Here is a 7,796-nt window from a genome sequence, read left to right on the forward strand (position 1 = left end):
TGTGCTGAGGCCAGCCTCTGACACTGTTGCTGACACCCTCTCTAACATGCCCCGGCTCTCATTAAAAACACACAGATGATTTGTTTGCCTTGTTATTAACTTTACTGCATAGACATGCCAATTCAATACAGGATTTTTAACTGCAACTCTCTGATAAGAGTGCCATGGCCATTTTGATTTAAAGGGGATAGTTCGATGAACTCATGGATACCATTTTTATGTCTCTGCATGCAGTTTGGAGGTTGTTTCTGAAGGTCGTTTCTGGAGCGATTGCTAACTAGCGTTAGTACAATGCCTGGAAGTCTATAGGATCAACGAGCACACAGAAACTTCCTTCAACTTCCTTCAAACTGCACGCAGAGACATAAAATGCTATCCATGTGTTTATCTGACTCAAAATCTCAAACTGTCCCTTTAAGTTCAGCCTCCATAAACAACCATACACAGGTTTACACAGTAGAGCTGCTGGTGAACTGTGATGGAACCTTTCACCCACTTTTATGGCAGCTTTAAGTCATAGCAATTAGCAGGACTTGGATCATGGACGGTGAATAGGCAGTGAATCTACCACGGGCTGCACACCTTATCTGGAGAAATAGGCTAGTCATTATTGAGTAACAAAGAAAAATGTCTGTGAAAGAATTATACCACATACACCAGCCACTATATGACACCGCAGTTATAGTCCATTTTATAACGATTACAAACCTATTTCCATTACAAACAATGCAAGATAGTTTAAACCGTAATTCTTCAAACGTACAATATACTGTTCAACAACAGGACATAAAGAACTGTAAATTGTGACATTATGTAAACATTCTGAGCAAACGATTGTAAAACAATTGTCCTTAGAAAACCTGAACAAATGTTGTCACCTATCCCAGATATAATGCTACAGCTTCAGCTTAACGAGCAAATATGACTTGGGATCAATAACACCAGGTTGGTTATGGATTCCCTTTTTCACCACAATTGTGACATACATTGTGTTGTAAGTATATGAACAATCACAGATTTGTTGGTGTGGATATTAGATGCTTTGCCAGTACATCACTTATGTGTCTATGGATAGTGTACCTCATCTACTGGTTGACAAGGATATTGCATTTCTTCTTCTATCAGAGAAGTTCAACTGATAAAGTTCAGTTTGCCACAAGTGTAAACAAAAGACTACAGCATCACCTAGTGTTGGTTCTTCAGAACAGCATGCAAAACAGCACGTAGGCTGTATGCATGCACACACACAACCTTTGCCATGTATATAAAACATTAATAAGATGTGCCCCTCTCTCTTTCCTCCACCAGAATATCTGATAATAAGACTCATTTTTTTATATTATTTAACCTTGCAAGTCAGTTAATAACAAATTCTTATTTACAATGACGGCCTACACCGGCCAAACCCGGACGACGCTGGGCCAATTGTGCACTGCCCTATGGGACTCCCAATCACAGCCGGATGTGATACAGCCTGGATTTGAACCAGGGACTGTAGTAACACCTCTTTCACTGAGATGCAGTGCCTCAGACCGCTGCGCCACTCGGGAGCTAAATGAATAAAATGGATGTGTCAACAATAGTCTTTGAAGAGAAATCCCCCTCCATCAACTTATTTAAACACTGACTGAATACATTCATGTGTATAAAACAAAGTTAAAGACCTAGTTGTCTCAGATCAATGAAGGGGAGTGAACGAGGGCACTACAAGAGGAACATCCTCTTGTAGTGAAACGCTGCCAGGGTGTTATCAGGGCATATGGAGGTTGTTCCAATTTATATCCAGAATCCAGTGTATCTGAGAAACGCAGAAGTGCACATAGATTGGTGAAAGGTGGGTGGAAAGTAAAGTGAAGGCCATATGAATTGTTCCAGGAAACACACCTGTCGCGGCGGTCTGCCGGCGATTAGGCTTCAGATATTGATTGGCAGTTTTTAATGTATTCTCCTTCATCCACAGAGGTAATGAGGCATCCCTGAGGACTAGGGTTTAACCTCTCTAACCTACGTAACAGCCAATTGAATCCTGTGGCGCGATTTTCAAATACCTTAGAAATGCTATTACTTCAATTTCTCAAACATATGACTATTTTACAGCTATTTAAAGACAAGACTCTCGTTAATCTAACCACACTGTCCGATTTCAAAAAGGCTTTACAACGAAAGCAAAACATTAGATTATGTCAGCAGAGTACCCAGCCAGAAATAATCAGACACCCATTTTTCAAGCTAGCATATAATGTCACAAAAACCCAGAAGACAGCTAAATGCAGCACTAACCTTTGATGATCTTCATCAGATGACACACCTAGGACATTATGTTATACAATACATGCATGTTTTGTTCAATCAAGTTCATATTTATATCAAAAACCAGCTTTTACATTAGCATGTGACGTTCAGAACTAGCATACCCCCCGCAAACTTCCGATGAATTTACTAACAATTTACTAAATTACTCACGATAAACGTTCACAAAAAGCATAACAATTATTTTAAGAATTATAGATACAGAACTCCTCTATGCACTCGATATGTCCGATTTTAAAATAGCTTTTCGGTGAAAGCACATTTTGCAATATTCTAAGTAGATAGCCCGGCATCACAGGGCTAGTTATTTAGACACCCACCAAGTTTAGCACTCACCAAAATCAGATTTACTATTAGAAAAGTTTGATTACCTTTCCTGTTCTTTGTTAGAATGCACTCCCAGGACTTCTACTTCAATAACAAATGTAGGTTTGGTCCAAAATAATCCATAGTTATGTTCCAACAGCAGCGTTTTGTTCGTGCGTTCAAGACACTATCCCAATGGTAAATAACGGTCACGCGCACGACGCATTTCGTGACAAAAGATTTCTAAATATTTCATTACCGTACTTCGAAGCATGTCAACCGCTGTTTAAAATCAATTTTTAAGCCATTTTTCTCGTAAAAAAGCGATAATATTCCGACCGGGAATCTGCAATTAGGTAAACAGCCGAAAGAAAATACAGCACGGGGTCGACTCGGGCACGAGCCTAATTCCTTTGTCCTCTTATCGGCCACTTGGCAAAGGCGATTATGTGTTTCAGCCAGAGGCTGCCTCGTCATCGTTCAGTTTTTTCCCGGGCTCTGAGAGCCTATGGAAGCCGTAGGAAGTGTCACGTTACAGCTAAGATCCCCACTCTTCAATAAACAGAGACAAGAAGAACGACTCCTTGTCAGACAGGCCACTTCCTGCATGAAATCTTCTCAGGTTTTTGCCTGCCATATGAGTTCTGTTATACTCACAGACACCATTCAAACAGTTTTAGAAACTTTAGGGTGTTTTCTATCCAAATCAAACAATTATATGCATATTCTAGTTACTGGGCAGGAGTAGTAACCAGATTAAATCGGGTATGTTTTTTATCCGGCCGTGTAAATACTGCCCCCTAGCCCTAACAGGTTAAAGTTGAATGTGTCGCACTGTTTCCCAGCATGCAACCTATTAATCAACATGATCCCCATTGTTCTGGCCTCTGTGATCATCACTAGCGCTAGGGGTCAGCCTCTATGTGTGTGGATGTTAGACAGAGACTCCAACTGCAATCCTGGAGAGCTGAAGGGTGTGCAGGTTTTTGTTCCAGCCCAACACTGACACGCCTAATTCAACCTGATTCAACTATTAGTCCAAACTGGCAACTATGATTAGTTAATCTGCTGAATAAGGTATGTTTGTTCTAGGCTTTAACAAGAACCTACACTGTAGCACTCTAGGACCAGAGTTGGAGACTCCTGTGTTAGAGAGAAAGACCTGACACTGAACAGTCTCTCTGTCTACCCCCCTAGCCCTCGCGTGAGACACCCATCCCATTGAGCTGCTGACCACCCGTGTGGTCAACGGAGTGGACGCCAAGCCCCACAGCTGGCCCTGGCAGGTACACTGACACCCCTATCTCCCTTTCTCGATAATCAATTACTATAATACTGGGTTGCATTTACTGTATATAGAGCACTTTTCACCATAGGTTGTACTTCACACATCTTGTGAATTTATATGGAGTAGCTCGCTCAATCCACCCTCAGTCTTTCTCACAATCACTTTATTTTTGTCAAATGTCACCAATTCACATTTATTCTTTCTTTCTTTCTCTTTTTTTGTATTTCTTTCTGACCATTTTACCTTCTCCAACCCTCCTACAGAGTGTTTGTTGGAAAGCACAACCTGGTTGAGACTGAGGAAGGATCCTAGGCCATCATCCCTAAAAAGCTTGTTGTCCATACGAAGTGGAGCCCCATCTTTGTGGCCTTCGGGTAGGAGTATGGCCCAAAATAGACAGGCTAGCACAACAAACCCTAAATGGTACACTAAGAAAACAGGTATTGACAATATAGGTCTGATGTGTTTATGAGTAGCCATATGTACTAGCAGAACATCATAATATAACTGGTCTGACTATCCTTTCCTTCCACCTCTCTCTCTCTCTCTCTCTCTCTCTCTCTCTCTCTCTCTCTCTCTGTCCCTCCTCTGTTACATTACCGTCTGGGGCAGGCTCACCAGTAAGCCACTGTGTGTGCTCGTGCGTGTGTGTGTGTGTCTAGGGTAACTAACTGCAGTGTGACATCGGTGTGTGTTTTAGGACCCAGTGTTGATAACCTGCAGCAGAGTCTGATGCCCAGGATGGACCATGGCACCTGCTCCAAGCCCGACTGGTGGGGCCTCGCTCTCAGGGCCACCATGGTGTGTGATGGAGGAGATGGCATTGTTGCTGGCTGGAACGTGAGTATCCATTGTGGATGCAAGAGAGAGAGAGAGAGACAGGGCAAGAGAGACAGGGAGAGAGAGGCAGGGAGAGAGAGACAGGGAGAGAGAGACAGGGAGAAAGACAGGGAGAGAGACAGGGAGAAAGAGACAGGGAGAGAGAAGGGGGGAGAGAGACAGGGAGAGAGAGACAGGGAGAGAGAGACAGGGAGAGAGACAGGGAGAGGGAGACAGGGAGAGAGAGACAGGGAGAGAGACAGGGAGAGAGAGACTGAGAGAGAGAGACTGAGAGAGAGACAGGGAGAGAGAGACAGGGAGAGGGAGACAGGGAGAGACAGGGAGAGAGACGGGGAGAGAGAGACAGGGAGAGAGAAGGGGGGAGAGAGACAGGGAGAGAGAGACAGGGAGAGAGACAGGGAGAGGGAGACAGGGAGAGAGAGACAGGGACAGAGAGACTGAGAGAGAGAGACTGAGAGAGAGACAGGAAGAGGGAGACAGGGAGAGAGACAGGGAGAGAGAGACTGAGAGAGAGAGACTGAGAGAGAGACAGGGAGAGAGAGACAGGGAGAGGGAGACAGGGAGAGACAGGGAGAGAGACGGGGAGAGAGAGACAGGGAGAGAGAAGGGGGGAGAGAGACAGGGAGAGAGAGACAGGGAGAGAGACAGGGAGAGAGACAGGGAGAGGGAGACAGGGAGAGAGAGACAGGGACAGAGAGACTGAGAGAGAGAGACTGAGAGAGAGACAGGAAGAGGGAGACAGGGAGAGACAGGGAGAGAGACGGGGAGAGAGAGACAGGGAGAGACAGGGAGAGAGACGGGGAGAGAGAGACAGGGAGAGAGAGACAGGGAGAGAGACAGGGAGAGAGAGACAGGGAGAGAGAGACTGAGAGAGAGAGACTGAGAGAGAGACAGGAAGAGGGAGACAGGGAGAGACAGGGAGAGAGACAGGGAGAGACAAGGAGAGAGACGGGGAGAGAGAGACAGGGAGAGAGAGAGAGTATGTAGTGTGTATGTGAACTATGTGTTTGTGCGTGACCGTACGTGTTGTTGTTTTTTTGTTTGTGTTTGTGTGTGCATGTGAGTGTTTATGTGTGTGTTTGTCTTGTGTGCATCTGACAGAATAACAGGATGTATAAGACCGCAAATTTTGTGTTAGGGCTAGGGTCCTTTTTTCAGAATTTCCTCCTGACTGACGTGCCCAAAGTAAACTGCCTGTTACTCAGTCCCAGAAGCCAGGATATGCATATAATTGGTACCATTAGATAGAAAACTCTTTGAAGTTTGTAGAAATGTTAGAATAATGTATGAGACTATAACACAATTGATATGGTAGCCAAAAATGCAAAGAAAAACCAACCGGAAATTCATTTTTGTAGATCCCATGCTCTTTCAATGGAAAGCTATGGATCCTATGCAATTCCTATGGCTTCCACTAGATGTCAACAGTCTTTGTTCAAAGTTTCAGGATTGTTTCTTCCAAAACAAGGAAGTATTTTGAGTTTTGGTACAAAGAGTCATAGTTGGAAATCAGTCTGTGGGCGCGCGATGAAGAGGACGCACACTTGCTAATTTTACTTTTCTATTGAACAAACTTCTTTCCGTATGAAATATTATAGTTTAATTACATTTTAGGGTACCTGAGGATTGAATAGGAACGTAGTTTGACTTATTTTAACAAAGTTTAGCGATAGCTTTTTCGATTTCTTTGTCTGCATGTTGAACGAGTGGATTACTGAAATCGATGGCGCCAACTAAACTGACTTTTTGGGATATAAAGAAGGATTTTATCTAACAAAATGACCATGCATGTTATAGCTGGGACCCTTGGGATTGCAAACAGAGGAAGATTGTCAAAAAGTAAGTGATTATTTAATTGCAATTTGTGATTTTATGAAGCCTGTGCTGGTTGAAAAATATGTTGATGTGGGGCGCCGTCCTCAAACAATCGCATGGTATGCTTCGCTGTAAAGCCTATTGTATATCGGACAATGCAGTTAGATTAACAAGAATTTAAGCTTTTAACTGATATTAGATACTTGTATGTTCATAAATGTATAATATTACAATTATTTTTTGGGAATTGCGTGCCCTCTAATTTCACCGGATGTTGTCGACAGGTGTTGCTGACGGGACGCCTAGCCCTTAAGTATTAAAGCCCATCTCTCCACTGGTCCGATATGGGGACTCTGGTGGCCTTCTGAACCGCAAGAACCCAGAGGGACTATGGGAGGTCCAAGGTATTGCCAGTTTGTGTCTGGTCTGCAACTACGACAATAAGCCTACCGTATTCACTTGCATCTCCAACTTCAATGACTGGATCGACCAGGTAAAAGAGAGATAAACCATGTTCTCACACACAGGTCGTTACAGTCTTATTTAACCCCTAGTCTCTAGGTGTAGAGTGTACGCATCTAGGGGGTGATATCTACTAACCTAACATAAGGAATTGTTTTAAGATAGAATTAGGCCTTACTGATCAGCATGACGTTGGCGTCCTGGAAAATAAAAGGTTTATTTTCAGATGGATGTATTAATGGAAATCCATAAGGTGTTTGAATGACTTTTATTAGTTATTCTATAGTCATGAAACTTTCATAGAACATGGAGGGGAAGGACTACTGTCAAGTTTTTTTTAATGAAATCACCAAAGTGACATACAAGGTTTTGCTGGATGGAGGGAAAATATTTGCTGGAAATGTCTCCAAGGACTTGTCCTGTTCTATCTGTCTATTTTTTTCAGGCTATGACCAGCAACTAAAGTGGAACAGAATGGTGAATTGACTCCAATAAAAAAGGATTTAGAAAAATGCCTCTGTGATGTCTTTGTGCTTATTCCGTTATTTCAGGAATCATTTAATCTACTCCAGTTCACAAAATGTTCTAATAGTCACCACCAGATGTCCTCAGTCACTCATGATAAAAATTAAGGATTTCTATAAGATGTTTGCTTTGTGGGAGATATATATTCCTATACATGTATCTTCATACGCACTTAAAAGCCCAGTGCAGTTAAAAATGCGATTTTCCTGTGTTTTAAATATATTTCCACACTATAAGGTTGGAATAATAC

General features: G+C 42.8%; 1 long non-coding RNA gene across 1 annotated transcript; it reads left to right on the forward strand.

Annotated features, from left to right (window-relative positions):
• The first annotated feature begins 6,864 nt into the window (after positions 1 to 6,864).
• Positions 6,865 to 7,537, forward strand: LOC115164797 (uncharacterized). Its single transcript, XR_003869986.1, has 2 exons — positions 6,865 to 7,052; positions 7,467 to 7,537. It is a non-coding gene; the product is annotated as an uncharacterized LOC115164797 (long non-coding RNA).
• Positions 7,538 to 7,796: the final 259 nt, after the last annotated feature.

This window comes from Salmo trutta, chromosome 27, assembly GCF_901001165.1.
Source record: "Salmo trutta chromosome 27, fSalTru1.1, whole genome shotgun sequence".
Classification (NCBI taxonomy): Eukaryota; Metazoa; Chordata; class Actinopteri; order Salmoniformes; family Salmonidae; genus Salmo; species Salmo trutta.